The 16,913-nt window shown below is 34.2% G+C and overlaps 1 protein-coding gene across 3 annotated transcripts in view; it reads left to right on the top strand.

Moving 5' to 3' along the window:
- Positions 1-744: 744 nt before the first annotated feature.
- Positions 745-16,913, top strand: part of LOC145293237 (uncharacterized) — a 284,727-nt gene continuing 268,558 nt past the window's right edge. For all 3 annotated transcript variants that reach the window (XM_080139807.1, XM_080139806.1, XM_080139805.1), the window contains exon 1: positions 745-855. The gene's annotated coding sequence lies outside the window, so the exon portion shown is untranslated. The remainder of the gene's footprint in view (positions 856-16,913) is intronic.

The raw sequence follows: 16,913 nt of genomic DNA, 5'->3' as shown, positions 1-16,913 counted from the left end.
TACGCATAAATCTATACTTTCGTATTTAATTTTATGTGAGTAAATTAAGTAGTTATATATATATATATATATATATAACTACTTAATTTACTATATATATATATATATATATATATATATATATATATATATTAACCAGGAATTTACTTATTATGTTCATATACCAATTAAACCAGTCAATATTAGTTGACACAGTTAATTAAGCTCAACGATTATGAGTATTAATATATTATGATTGCACAATAACCAACTCTACAATATATATATATATATATATATATATATATATATATATATATATATGTGTGTGTGTGTGTGTGTGTGTGTGTGTGGGTGTGTGTGTGCGTATATATATATATATATATATATATATATATTTATATATATATATATATTTATATATATATATATATATATATATATATATATATATATATAATAACCAAGACGACCATATATTACAACATGTGTTTTATTATACGATGTCTCTCTTTGGTGTTACAATTGTTTCATAACGATTTAGATAAGCTTCAACTGTATCTCTTTAAAAGATATTTCAAAATAGCCAATCTTCAGAAACAAAATACAAATGTAATACATATATAAAAGCGCACACCATTTGTTATTTACAAGCAGCGAAACTCACCTTTCCGTCCTTCATTTTTACTGTTTTCATTGAATTAAATATTCATCTTAATACTTAATTCTTTTTAGTCATATTTTTTTTTTAATTCTATTTTTTAGCAGGTGATCTTGGCTGGCAAAACAGAACAAAAATTTAGTGAGGTAACCAACGAAAAAGTTATTGGCCGCGGCTGTACTCCAATCAAAGAAGACAAATGTCTTGATCCTCCGGTAAGGTTTGATGTCATTTGCTGTTTTTGTTCGCCCTTTTTTTCTTTTTACCTCGTCCTAAATTTAGAAATCTTTATCGCACGTATCGATTATTCATATCCAACGTTGTATTTATTCCCTGATCTAAAAATCGAAAAGTTTATGTGATTTGTTTTATAGCAAATAAATTTTTCTGATAAGTTCTAATGCCAAATACTAATATTGATTGTTAAAGATCCATTGCAGATTCCATGAACAAAGCTTCTTTCTTAGAACTACACGCCTGTGGAACTCTGTTCCGTCTGCCTGCTTCTCTCCTGACTACAACTTGGATGTCTTCAAGTCCAACGTAAACAAATTCCTGATGAACCGCTCCCTTAAGTAGACACTCTAAAATATCCACACTAGCGTACTGTACTTACAATAACCCTTATCCATGAGTAGCTTCCGGGCCTTGATAAGTGGTGACGACCTTGTAAAAAAAAATACAATCAATTGAACACAAGTCCCTGATAAGGAATTATAGATTCATACCTTCCCCCAATACAACCAGTATATAACTGAGCCTAATATACTGCTATAAGATTTGAATTGAGCATAACCGAATCCGTAGTCTGTGACTGTAATCATTAGGCCAATGATCCTATTAAACGTGTTATATCTCTTTTGCGTTTACACACTTTAATGTGAATATATATAGAGTCATCCATATAAAGAATATTTCGCTGTATCACACTTCCTTAGTTAGGCTAGATTAGATTCTCTTGGAAACCATCTAGTTCATAGTTGGTAATTTTCACTACCTGACCACAAGACGGAAGTAGTTACTAAATAATATCCCAATGATTTTTTATAAATATTAGCATACCGTTCGGCATTGCCGGTCGTAATATACGCTTAGATGTGATATTTTAATCCATGCAGACCGCGTAATTATTATTATTATAGAGAAAATTCTCTATCGAATATCATATTAAGCATTATATATATTCAGTGAGATCAAAAGGATATATATATATATATATATATATATATATATATATATATATATATATATATATATATATATATATATATATATATATGACTTGGGTTCCATCAGCCAGAATCGAAACCAAAACATACAACTCTCCATCTCCATTACTTAGACTCTGAGCCACACTCGTACGCATATATATATATATATATATAGAGAGAGAGAGAGAGAGAGAGAGAGAGAACGAAAGAAAGACAGACAGACAGACAGACAGACAGTGGTGAAGAGAGAGAAAGAGAGAGAGAAAGAGGGTAAGAAAGAAAGAGAGAGAAAGAGAGAAATAGATAGATAGGTAGATGGATATATCTATATATCTATCTATATATCTATAAAAGTGAACATTTTGTCTGTCTGTGTGTGTATTTTCCCTACCAAATAACTCTGTCAATTTTCAGTCTAGATACTCGATATTTGACACTTGGGAAAATCTTTTTAATCGGTTTTCAGGCAGAAATTTGGCTGTTAAGTGGTCAAAGCTCAAGGGTTTGACCTTTGAAAACTCTACCAAACTCCTCCGCCAATTTTGGGTCTAAACATTTGAAATTTTAAATGTAGGTTACTTGAACATGGATCAAACGTTTTTAGGTTGATTTGCGCCCAAAACAATAAATGTTAAGGGGTCAAAATTGGGGTCAAAGTTTGAAAAAAATTGCGATTTTAAACGACTTTAATTGACTTTTTCAATAAATTCATCATTTGACACGCGACTATAGGAAAATTCTTTTTACACTCGAACAGAACGTTCGAACATTTTCCTACCAAATGGAAAAAACGGATCACAAAAGAAACAAACAGGAATTATCCCTGCTTTTCAATGAATCATATATATATATATATATATATATATATATATATATATATATATATATATATATATATATATATATACTTCATTTACTCACATAAAATTAATATACGAAAGTATAAATTTATGCGTAAACTTTAAGTATTTACTTAAAAAATGTTCAATACTTAGGTAGAGCTAGTTAGTTAGTTATAAAATATATATGGCGATTAAGCTACACTGAATATTCCGCGTTTCGAGTGGATGAAACGCGGAATATTCAGTGTAGCTTAATCGCCATATATATTTTATAACTAACTATATATAGCTTAATCCCATATATATTATATAACTAACTAACTATATATATATATATATATATATATATATATATATATATATATATATATATATATATATATATATAATTTTATGTCGGGTACAAAATTTCATTATTGCAATCATGACAGGAAGACTCGTTTTGATGTTTATGATTAAAAGTGGGAAATGAAAAAAATGGGATAGGTCAGCTGGTCGGTTTCGCCCTCACTTTTCATAAGCTAGATCAAGGCATTCCCCTTTTTATTAATAAAATCGAGTAAAATAGGAGAGGATACGTTTAAAATAAAATGGGAGACGATACGTGTTAAAAAAAATAAAAAATAACAGCTTATGAAAAGTTAGGGGAAAACTAGTCAACTCGCTTCCTCATTAATCTTTTCTTTTTTTTTCCATTTCACACTTTTTATGGATTTCAAAACGTGTCTGCCTGTCATGATGCCCCCCTCGCCAATCTTTCACGAAAAACACCCGTCTAGCTGAATCCACTGTGAAAAATGTCCCCCCACTCTTTATCTGTGCCTAAATCAAAACGTGGATTCCATATATATATATATATATATAAACTAAAGTAATATCCGAATTATAGAAAAAAATATTGAACTACATCTAGGTTGAAAATAGGTCAGCTTAATTAGATATCTACTCTTCCCATGAAAAACACACACAAAGGAAGGGATGAACCTAAGGTTAACTGTACCTTTGTCCTGTAAGTGCCTGCCCATTGGCTGATTAGGATGGGCGCGGTGGAAATTAGGAACTGGTTATCTAACTAAAAATTCAATAGCATGTGCGTATATAAAAACGCGCGGAAACCACAACTCTTCGCATAAGCCTGATGAATTCTCACGAAAATGAAACGCGGAATATTCTGTGTAGCTTAATTGACGTATATTTTTATAACTTGCCATATATATATATATATATATATATATATATATATATATATATATAAAGTTACAGTGTTTCGACTGTATGAGAAATACCAAAAAAAAAAGAGAAAAAAGCTGTCTGTGAGTTTCATATAATTCGCGCGAAATCTCGACAGCGCACACGCTCGAACTATATGATTGGGTGAAAGAAACTGCCGACTGGAGCCTTCATCCAATCAAAAGTCGGTAGGCTAAAAAAACATTCGCTGCCACCGTCGCCAATTTCAACACACTAAACCGTATTTCAGTAACGAAAATGTTTGTTAGTTTCAGTGCAGTAATGAACTTGCTTCGTTCAACTCGGGTACTTGTAGGCGTCTTTTATTTGAATGTTGTTTTATTCTTTTTTCGTCTTTCTATTTATAACTATGAAACCGAAACCATTGGGAGAGAACCAGACTCGTGTAGACAAATATTCTAATACTAGTCTGCTGTTTTTGCGCACGTTCTACAAGCGAAACAAAAACAAAAATCAAGAGAATAATGAAAGAGGTGTTTTTTTTTTTTTCTTGGTTTGTTTTTGTTTTTTTGTTTTTTTTTTTTGGTTTGTTCTTGTTTCTTTTTTTACTGTTGTTTTTTTACTCGTCCGTCTTCTTCATTTTCTTCTTGCTTAACTACTTTATGTTTTCACAGTGGCCATGAATTTACTACAAACCTCGTTGGCAACAGACTCGTATCTATTACTATTATTGCAATCATCATCATCATCATCATCATCGTCGTCATCGTCATCATTGTCATTATCATCATCGTCGTCATCGTCATCATTATTATCATCATCATCGTTATCATTATCGTCATCATCACCATCATCATCATCATCATCATCGTCGTCGTCGTCGTCGTCATCATCATGATCGCCAATGTCATCATCATGATCGTCATCGTCGTCATCATCATCATCATCATCATCATCATCATCATCATCATCTTACTAGGAGTTCTCACACGAGTAATTACAAGTTATCCTTTACTGGCGAGCGACAACAGGCAGTGTTTCCTGGAGTCTGAATGCCAGCAAGTCTCACCAGATTTACAACACTCTCCGCTTAATTTGTTACCTGTTACAAATCATTTTGTGTTCTCGCAACAGCCGTTTACTATTGACTTCCCATTGATACTGGCCGTTGACTTTCTCTGAAACTTGAATAGCAATAATCTTCGATTTCAGTAATCTCCGCGTTATTCTAACAGGGATATTGCTGGTGTCCATCCTCCTTGGTCTTTCCAGCCTCACTAACGCTTCATAGCCATTTTGTGTGATACCAACCGATGTTGTTTAAATCGCGGTTTATATTGTGTTAATTTTACTTATCTACTAGCATAGTTTCAGTTCCTTTGGTTTCCTTTAGTCAACCTTACACGATTCTTTATCAGTGATCAGTCACTTGCAACGATCACGTGGTGTGCACCGTTCCAGCGTTATATTAAAATTAATAAGTTAAAAATAGTAGGTTTTAAACCTGGTTGAGTCGACAGGATGACAGAATTCGATTCAGGAACAAATCATTTTCAAGTGTAAACACGTGTATATATTAGCGACACCAGTTGCATTTAAGTGCGTCAATGAGGTTTCGTCGTGTTCGTCGTCGTCGTCGTCGTCGTCGTCGTCGTCGTAGTAGTAGTAGTAGTAGTAGTAGTAGTAGTAGTAGTGTGATGGTGTTGCTGTTGTACCAGAAGTTAGCTTTATCATTGTTGCCAATTTATAAGAAAGAATGTATGCTATTGTTATTATATGCATCGTGTCATGTCGTCCGAACGCAACAACTTTGTTAACAGAAATAGAATGAAAAACATAAATAAATAAAAATGGATTTTAAAAAAATAGGGATAAAAAGGGATGTAGAATGAATTAAACGAAAGGGGAGGGATGAGGAGGTGTTGAAAAAAAAACGATAAAATAAAGTATTAAAAATCAAATAAGCAGAGACTAAATAACGAGCGGAAAAATGATCAATGCAAACGAAAGAACAAGAACAAGTTAAAACACACAAAAAAGACGTATGGTTATAGTCAAGATCCTCTGCTAGTTTTCACTTCCAGTTTCTGCTGTCTATTTGGTTGGATAATTAGACATGGACAAGCGGACAAAAAAAAACAAACGTTCATAACATCAGGAAAAGAAGAGGGTATCTTTTACGTTATCTGAGGGGAAGATAATCAATAATCAGAAGAGACCATATCTTGCTTGTTACCGTCGTCTTATTTGCGGAGCAGAAGTCGAAAGTAAAAACGAACAGACAAACTTGATGTACTATTTCGCTATAAATAATTTTGGTGAATGAAATAGGATTTCATCGATGAAGCACTTAAGTAAAGAAAAAGAAGACGTATTCGCTGCTGGAAGTCTTTTACATAACTAAAAACCCTCAGGTGCGACGACACAGAAGCAACTAGCTGACCTCAGTGAAACACTGTGTTCCTTGCTCTTTTTCATCCCTACCAAACACGCTGTTCTTCTTTCATTTATCCCAAAGTTCTTAATCCGTATGTTTCAGAAAATTCAATTCGCAAACGCCTATCTCAAAATCTTAGTCATTTAATTGTGTGCGCTCTATACGGCATAATCACGTTGACACACCGGTTCTCGTTAGATCATTGAAGTTAAGCAACATTGAGCCTGGTTAATACCAGATAGGTGACCATTTGGGAATGCCAGGCGCTGTATGCAGGTGGACGTTGATACTTTCATGCAAGAGCTGCAAAAACCTAATGTCTTCACCTCTCCTGACGGGTATATACACGTGACTAGGGATCGTTTGTGAATCTCATATCCCTCACGAAAGTTCCTCCTTTTGAGGAAGGCGTTTCAACCTGCTTAGAGTCAGTGTCGCTTCGGTAATTGTGTGCGTTCCTACTATTCGTTTAAAGCAACCTTAGATACTTATGGCTTGGGTTCTGAGTAAGTTCGGCATTTGTTCTCTGCTTTTGTCCGAGAAACCATTGTCTTAAATCAATGACTTGCTCCTTTGTTGTGCTGTGTTCAGCAGGTCGTGAGACCATGAGCTGAAAATAATGGCTGAATATAAAATTGACAGAAATATTTGTCTTTAACGAGGATGCACTTTATTTTACTTAACTACTATTAGATTGAGAACTTGTGTCCGTATTGAATTCCAACTCACGGCACTTTCCCAACCTCAAAAAAATCTACTATACAAAAAAAAAAAAAAAAAAAACACCACCGCTCCTCCGACCGCGATCCATAAGGACTTGCGTTTAACCTTTGAAAGTTTTCACAATAAAAGTTGACAACTGTCAATATCTAGCCGGATCACACGCTATCTCGCGCATTCGACGTGCAAAACTTTCGACCAGTTAACTCCATCTTCATATTGCCAAATAAAAAAGCCGAATATCAACTGCTGGGTGACAACCATAGTGTCACAAAATTAGAATGAATCACAAATATGAAGAAAAAATAATCACAAAGTGGGAGCAAAAAAAAACTTTGTATGAGAAATAGAAAAAAAAACTTTGTATGAGAAATAGAAAAAAAACTTTGTATGAGAAATAGAAAAATAAACTTTGTATGAGAAATAGAAAAAAAAACTTTGTATGAGAAATAGAAAAAAAACTTTGTATGAGAAATAGAAAAAAAAACTTTGTATGAGAAATAGAAAAAACTTTGTATGAGAAATAGAAAAAAACTTTGTATGAGAAATAGAAAAAAAACTTTGTATGAGAAATAGAAAAATAGCTTTGTATGAGAAATAGAAAAAAAAACTTTGTATGAGAAATAGAAAAAAAACTTTGTATGAGAAATAGAAAAATAAACTTTGTATGAGAAATAGAAAAAAAAACTTTGTATGAGAAATAGAAAAAAAACTTTGTATGAGAAATAGAAAAAAAAACTTTGTATGAGAAATAGAAAAAACTTTGTATGAGAAATAGAAAAAAACTTTGTATGAGAAATAGAAAAAAAACTTTGTATGAGAAATAGAAAAATAGCTTTGTATGAGAAATAGAAAAAAAAACTTTGTATGAGAAATAGAAAAAAAAACTTTGTATGAGAAATAGAAAAAACAACTTTGTATGAGAAATAGAAAAAACTTTGTATGAGAAATAGAAAAAAAACTTTGTATGAGAAATAGAAAAAAAAACTTTGTATGAGAAATAGAAAAAAAAACTTTGTATGAGAAATAGAAAAAAAACTTTGTATGAGAAATAGAAAAAAAACTTTGTATGAGAAATAGAAAAAAAACTTTGTATGAGAAATAGAAAAAAAACTTTGTATTAGAAATATAAAAAAACTTTGTATGAGAAATAGAAAAAAAAAACTTTGTATGAGAAATAGAAAAAAACTTTGTATGAGAAATAGAAAAAAACTTTGTATGAGAAATAGAAAAAAAGCTTTGTATGAGAAATAGAAAAAAAAAATTTGTATGAGAAATAGAAAAAAACTTTGTATGAGAAATAGAAAAAAAACTTTGTATGAGAAATAGAAAAAAAACTTTGTATGAGAAATAGAAAAAAAAACTTTGTATGAGAAATAGAAAAAAAAACTTTGTATGAGAAATAGAAAAAAAACTTTGTATGAGAAATAGAAAAAAAACTTTGTATGAGAAATAGAAAAAAAAACTTTCTATGAGAAATAGAAAAAAAAACTTTGTATGAGAAATAGAAAAAAAACTTTGTATGAGAAATAGAAAAAAAAACTTTGTATGAGAAATAGAAAAAAAAGCTTTGTATGAGAAATAGAAAAAAAAACTTTGTATGAGAAATAGAAAAAAAACTTTGTATGAGAAATAGAAAAAAAACTTTGTATGAGAAATAGAAAAAAAACTTTGTATGAGAAATAAAAAAAAAACTTTGTATGAGAAATAGAAAAAAAACTTTGTATGAGAAATAGAAAAAAAACTTTGTGTGTAAATAGAAATGAGAAAAGTACAAAGCAACGAATGAAAATAAAAGGAGAAAGGTATGGCGGTTGTATGTAAATGCTGAGCCGTGTGCGAAGTGACGTCACCGTAAGGAAAATGATTATTAAAAAAAACATGTGCACAGACCGACGATTGTAGAATCGTGGGTGACGTTACAGCTGTAACGAGAAGTCACGCGTGGTGAGAGAATGAAGAATACAGATTTTTCTTCTTAAAATCTAAAACAGCGATTTGAAGTTCTTTCCTATTCTTTGTCTCTTTTGCGACTGAGTCTACAACGTGCTGGATCCCGAATGTCTACACCTTAACGCATGTGTAAACGTGTGTAACGTTACACTTGTTAAAGTAAACAGAACATAAAACAAAGCAAAAAAAATAGAAGAACGGAAATATGCATTAAAAAGAAGGAGAAACAAAGCATGAAAGACGATAAACTAAAGAACAGTAAGTTTATGTGAAGAAACGAAAGCAATTATTAGAATGATAAAATGCCAGGAAAGATGGCTGAAAGGGAGATGAGTAAAAACTAAAGAAATAAGCGAAAAAGTATTGTGCGCCTGGTTGAATAAAAAGCCCAGATGAATAACGAACTGAAAGAAAGGCATTTCAAGGGAAGACATTAACAGACATTAGCAAATATGCTATTCGCCGTGTCAGAATAACCAACGTTATTACTCCCGTTTTTCATGGCCGTTATAATTGTAATTCTGCCAACAAGTCTGTGTGTTTTTCGTCATCAATGACACAGAGTTTATTAGACTCACTGCCTCCAAAACGACAAATATGGCTCATTCTCGTCTGAAAATTACCGTGCTGTTCTCTATGTCCGTTTTCTATTTTTTAGAACCTTGCATTTGCCTCTTTCATCTATAATATATCTCACCTGTCTGTTTAAATGTATGTATGTATGTATGTATGTATGTATGTATGCATGTATGTATGTATGTATGTATGCCTAAAACTTTCAACAGAGGCAACGGATTTTCACGAGATCGGTATTGTTTTTAAGCTTGACCCTTCGGATGACAAATATCGAAAAATTAGCTAAAAAAATTAATTCCTTCGCCCTCAACTGGGAACTTTTCTACAAGGAGGGGTCGCTTTTTTCGCCGATATTTTCGAAAATAATCCCCTCTTTTCGATTGACTAGCCTTAATTGAAACCTTCGCCACTTCCGGTTTGGCAATGGATTCAACGGCAAAGACGTCACGTTTTTTTTTTTTTTCACATTCTTTTCCTCCTTTGCAGTACGGGTTCGAGCCTGCCTGCATAATACCACTTTTTTTCTATTTTTTTTTTTTTTTTGCTCAACACACACCTCCAAACACCCGGGTAAAAAGTTGACTATACAGTGTAGCAGCAGGTCCTTGGGGATATATACCCGAAAAGAACAATAGGAATTAGTCACACACCATCTAATTACGCAATTTCTACAGCTATATACCCAGAAAACAGGGCTGTTAAACCTGATGCATTGATATTGAACAAGAGGGAGACAATGGCAACACTAGTTGAAGTCCTGATTCTAGTTTAAAACTAGCTGAGACGGAGAAGATGAAATACTAAGGTCCTATGTATGGCATGAAAGGAAATTAGGATTTTAGGAAAATCTCTATCATTCAATCAATTATAGGAGAAACCGGACCCATGAAAAAGAATTTCAAAAACTGGTGAACCAAGTCACAGATAGCAATTACACTTAAATGTGAGAATCATAAAAAATCTCTCTGTTGGGGAGGGGGCTTGAAATAGTAGATCAATGTCTGACATCCAGCACATGGCTCGGTCATTTGCACACAAGTGCTGCCATACGCACGTCCGCGCTCTATTAAAATTGGTCTGGAAATGTCCATACAATGATAAACAAGCCTGTTTTCAGTGAAGTAGCGATGCAAATAGTTGAGTTAAGCATTGGAGCAATGTACTGGGTTAATTTTCATAGAAACGATAGCGAAAATAAAAATTGATGCATTTTTTCAACTACCCTGTAAGTATATGTGTATATATATATATATATATATATATATATATATATATATATATATATATATATATATATATATATATATATATACATTGTCCCCCTAGAAAGGACGACACGGTTCAATTTACGTTTGATGAAAACCGGGATTGTTTTTTTTTTGTTTGTTTTTTTGTTTTGTTTTTTTGTTTTTTGTTTTTTTTTGTTTTTGTTTTTTTTGTTTTTTTGTTGTTGTTTTTTTTTGCAGACCATCTACTAGTTGGCTAGTTGTGTACAAATCCCAAGAGCGATAGGAGCCTTCTATCATGTCTGAAAGTGACACAATAATCATAGCGAGATTCGAGATGTGCCGCTGTACAAGTTATGGTCTTTACCGATCCCAGTTATGACAGCAGGACGATTGCCAGCACCCTCAAAATGCAAATCCGGGCTTTTCAACGATTGAAGGCACAGCTCAACGAAGTTTCCGGACACGGTTATGGTCTTTGGTGTGGTTTCAAGTAAGGGCCACATTATGCCGCCTCATACCTTCGAAGTCGGCTTGAAAGTCAACACTAAAGTGTAGCTGGATGTTTTGAAGAGTGTGGTGATCCCCTGTTGCAATCAGGTGGCTGATGGCAGACCCTAGGTGTGGCAGCAGGACTCGACGCCGGCCCACGAGTCCAAAGAGACCCAAGCCTGGCTTCAGAATGAATGCAATAACTTTGTACCCTTCTCTCACTGGCCCCCTCCTCCTCCTTCTCCTCCGACCTAAACCCGCTGAACTACATCGTTTGGCTATACGCCAAGAACATCGCCAAAATGACCTCACACAGCATCAAAGCCAGCCTGACCGCCGCCATCCGCCGAGTATTCGCCGAGCTCCCGCCGGTGCTTGTGGAAAGGCATGTTCCCGGTTCCGGACCCGTATAGAGGCGGTGATTGAGGCTGAGGGCGTCTACATTGAATAGATGTCAATTTCACTACATAATCAATTTACCTGAATTGATTTTTTTTTTTCAATAAAAGTTTTAAAATAAAGCTGTAGTGTTGTTTTCTTTAAGACGACAAATTTATCGTTCCACCCAGCATATATATGTGTGCATTTGAGAGAGAGAGAGAGGGGGGAGATGGCATACTATCTCATCGTAAATGGTGAATAGGGTTCAGCAAGTAGATCTGTCGTGTGCTTTTTCGTGATAAACGATACATGCCCTGCTGCGACAACACATCTCAGTTAAATATTTATTAGGAGTGTTTCGAAGCAATCCCTAAGGACATTGCTGTTCTTGATTTTCGCTTTCTAATTTATATTATACTAGCATGGGTGCCCGGTGTTGCCCGGGTGTTTTGAGGTGTATGCTGAGCCAAACAAAAGAAAACGGTCAATTTTTTTAAATTTTGACCCCTATTATGACCCCTTAAAATTTATTGTTTAGAGCTCAAACAAAGTTATTAAGTTAGATCCATGTCGAAGGAATCTATATTTAAAATTTCACGTGTTTAGACCCAAAATTGTTGGAGGAGCTTGGTAAAGTTCTCAAAGGTCAAATCGTTGAACTTTGACCCCTTAATCGCCAAAGTTCTGTCCGAAAATCAATCATATCGATTTTCCCAAATCTCAGTACCCTGTATATATATATATATATATATATATATATATATATATATATATATATAGAGAGAGAGAGAGAGAGAGAGAGAGAGAGAGAGAGAGAGAGAGACTAGCTATCTCTACTAAACGTTACCCAGGAATCTTTAATCAATTTATTTTTTCCTAATATGATCTTGAAAGTTGAATTAAAATGTTTCATGGTCTTTTTCTAAGGGTGGAAAAGTACTTCATTATTTTTGTTAACTTTTAATCAAAGATACGAATGTTTCACAAGTTTAACTACGAAGAAGCCGAAATACACTCAAATGGATTTAATGTCATAAGATTAAAATTTACTTTTCGCTGTTACTGTTTAAAAAAGTAATTGATTAATAATAAAGAAAAATGTTTTAATCACATAAAGACACATCTGTGTATATTTGTTCAAATAGCTGACTTGTTTCCAAATTAACCAAAACGCATATTGTTGTATTTCGTAATTATATAAACATGTTTATAAATGGGAATTTTAATTAAATGTTAAGCTTATTGCCTTTGTGATTTCAACAAATATTCTATTTATGGATGTTAATATGGACCCCGAAATACAAGATTGAACCTGGGACCTTTGGTTCTTGAGGCTAATGTTGACCTAACTGAGCTATCCAAGCTGTCAATAATAAAGATATCAAATTAATGTTAATATAGAAGTTTGTGTATCCATTCTTTTTCGGACTGTTATCCTCGTCTTCATAATTGTTGTTGTTTCATCACTTTTCGGCCAACCCATCCTCTAGCCTTCTTCAGGTCATTAACTGTGACAGGATAGGAATGCTGAATCTTGTAACTGTATCCCCAGCAATTACTGCCTTCCATAGTTGTTGTTGTCTCATCACGTTTTGGCCAATCAATCCTCTGGTCTACTTGATTAGGATTAAAACCACTATCTTCAGACAATGCGCACCTGGAACCGCAGAGACTCAGCAACTTTATCCCCTGCCATTCGGGACCCGTGATGCAGTGGAAAGTTGAGTCTTTACGAGTTCAGGCGAAGCGGAAACTATGCATCTTACTAAATAAGTAACCAAGGTGTAATGGGCGGCAGTCGTATTACTTTTTTCTGAGATGATAAAAATCTCCGCATATGTTGTGTTAATAAGACGAAAGTAAATTAAAATGCTGACTCGGGCTAAATAGTAAAATCAATCAATGTGATTAAAAATGTTTGTTTTATGGGTTTTTTTTTCGTAATAATGACCACTATATGGCAAAAATAAATGAGTAAACGGTGTTTAAGTAACTTTTATTTATTATGCTGTTCGAAAAAATATCGTAAACTCTTATTTTATTTTGTGTGTGACATATATGGTACACATATTATTCGCTCTTCTACGATTCATTCCCTTCTCTCTTCCAGTCTCTATCTTAGGTGTACACTCTTTATATATTTATATATCTCTCTCTCCCCCTCTCTCTCTCTCTCTCTCTCTCTCTCTCTCTCCCTCCCTCTCTCTGCTCTCTCTGCTCTCTCTCTCTCTCTCTCTCTTTTTTTCTTTTTCTGGATAGCGTGACGATTATTGGTTTGGATTATAGAATTAAAATCAAGTTTAATTGCGTCTAATTAACATCTAGAACAGATATGGATCTTTATCTCTAAGATCGCTGGGGGGCTGTTTCTTTTTTTCTTTTTTATTTTGATCTACCTGAAGATGGGGCATCCTACCAGAGGTGTAGAAGACAGGATGTCCTGCTTATGTAATTGGAATCCCATCCTCCATGTTGTTTAATGAATGGTAGAGTGATTGAGAAGCAAAGGTCGCATAAGGAAGAGGCGAAACATACCGATATATTATAGTGAAATAATGTAGATTTATTTACATAAATATACATGAGAAATAATAAGGATATAAATAGTAAGAAAAGAGTCGAGAAGATAGTAACATTATTTGCGGTTAGTATTTTATGATAGGTTGACGGGTTAGTCAGGAGAGCTGGTTGGGTGGCCATGCCAACCAGGAGTGTGATATCGTCATATTTTGACTGTTTAAGAGAGAGAGGTCGATAAAACAGGAAGTAACGTATGACTTGCCCTCTGGTGGCCAGGTATGTGCCACCAGAATTAAAGGGCGATAATCGAGTTTAGCTTAGGAGTACCGTTATGTGTCTGTGTGTCCTTTGTCTGTGAATTTCAATTCCCACAGATGCCAGACATCCATCCCCTATCTCATACATTCCAACCGAGATATCTTTTTAATATTCTAACCGTTTCTTTAAGTGCAATTGTTTTAATCTCTCTTGCACTTGGTTCACAGGGTAAATTTGGCAGGTAGCTTTTTCATTTTTTTTTTCATGAGTCCAGTTGCTCCTATAACTACTAGAATGATAAACATCTCCTAAGATTTCAGTTTCTTTTCATGAGACCTTAGCATTTTATCTTTTTTCTGTGTCAGGTCTGCTTAACCCAGCATCATTGGGGACACTAATTCATTATTCACAATTAATTTAACAAATAAATAAAATGAAATATTCGACTTCCTTCGATAGATATAAAAATTCAAAAATAACCCACTTACTGTTATATTTTGTTAAATTAAAATCATCCCGTTTCTGAATTTTTGAGATGAGGATTCGTTATTCGTATTATTTTTATTCATCGGACTACTGTTCTCATCTTGAGTGTTATTTTCACAACGTTTCGGTCGATATACCCTCCGACCTTCTTCAGGTGTATCTTTTCTAACTTGGGAATGTTTTTGTCGAACTCGGGAATTTTCAGTTTCTCCACGTACTACGGCTTTTCGATGTTCTTCTAACCGTACTTTCAACGGACGACACGTTTCACTTTTGTTTAGTTTTCCACATTTATATGGGATTTCATATACACAGTTCTTAGCCATGATTTTTTCTGTGGGGGGGGGGCTTGACTCTCACTAGCTGTTTCCGGAGAGTTGAATCACTCCTGAATACTGTCCTGATGTCATATGGCTCACATATTCGTTGAAGCTTTTCAGACAAGCCCTTCATATATGGTATACAAACTGTGGCGAGTTTCTGAGTGGAATCCTTTTGCGTTTGGTCCAGATTTCTTGGAGCTGATGTCATGCTCTCTGGATAGTTGGTTTGGTGGAGGGTTTCCTTTAAACTTGCCATCTTCTCTTGATATGCACTGATGTTACTGCATATTGCTTTTGCTCGGTGTTGTAAGCAACGGACGATTCCTTTCTTTACATTATATGGATGGTGGGAGTCGTAGTTTAGATACTGTCCAGTGAAAGTTGGCTTTCGGTATACAGATGACATAAACATCTGACCTGTGTGAGTTATCAGCACATCTAGGAACGATAATTTATTGTTATTTTCTTTTTCCATTGTGAACTGTATTGTTGGACGGATCGAGTTCACATGGTCTAGTAACGTTTGAACATCTTCCTGATGGGGTGAGAGTATGAATGTGTCATCTACATATCGCAACCACATTGTTCGCTTTAGTGGTGTTGATCCTAATGCCATTTCCTCAAAGTATTCCATGTATGCATTGGCCAGTACTGAGGACAATGGTGATCCCATCGCCAGACCTTCTTCCTGCCGATATATATCAGATCTCATCACGAAGTATGTAATTTCTATACAGACGGTCAATAAGACAGGAAAATAAGTATATATATATATATATATATATATATATATATAAAAGTGAACGTGTCTGTCTGTGTGTCTGTGTGTCTGTCTGTCTGTGTACATTTCCCTACGCAATAACTCTGTCAATTTTTAGTCTATAGACTCGAAATTTGAAATACCGGGTACTGAGATTTGGGAAAATCGATGTGACGGGTGTCAGCCAGAAATTTGGCTGTTAAGGGGTCAAATTTCAACGATTTGACCTTTAAGAACTCTACCAAACTCCTCCGACAATTTTGGGTCTAGACACTTGAAATTTTAGATATAGATTCCTTCGACATGGATCTAACTTAATAACTTTGTTTGAGCCCTAAACAATAAATTTTAAGGGGTCATAATAGGGGTCAAAGTTTTAAAAAATTAAATATTTTTTTGTTTTTTTGCTTTTTTTGCACAGCATACACCTCTAAACACCCGAGCAACGCCGGGCACCCCTGCTAGTATATATATATATTTATATATATATTTATATATATATATATATATATATATACATTAATATATAGTAATAATTAGTAATAAATAGCGATATTTAGAACTAGAAATAAAAATATGGTTAAGGCTCCTAAAATTCGTACTAGAATTGTCCGCAAGGACCTGTGGCGCAGTGGTTAGAGTACTGGGAAAAATCAATTGTAAAAGTGACATTCTCCTGAAGGTTGAAGGTTCAATCCTCAGTGTGGGCGACCGAAATCTACATTTTCGAATTACTTAGGACCTCTATCCAGTCCTGGCTGATGGAACAAGAGCACGCTACCCCTGTGAAGTAAATAAAGGGTTCCGCTTAAAATTCCGTCCAAATTCCCGAGTTCGACAGAAACATTACCAAGTTCGACAAGATACACCTGAAGAAGGTCAGAGGGTATATCGACC

This window comes from Euprymna scolopes, chromosome 14 (genome assembly GCF_053919585.1).
Source record: "Euprymna scolopes isolate OS-2025 chromosome 14, ASM5391958v1, whole genome shotgun sequence".
In the NCBI taxonomy this organism is placed as follows: Eukaryota; Metazoa; Mollusca; class Cephalopoda; order Sepiida; family Sepiolidae; genus Euprymna; species Euprymna scolopes.
Note: the sequence above shows the minus strand (reverse complement) of the source record. Positions and strands in the feature narration are given on the sequence as shown.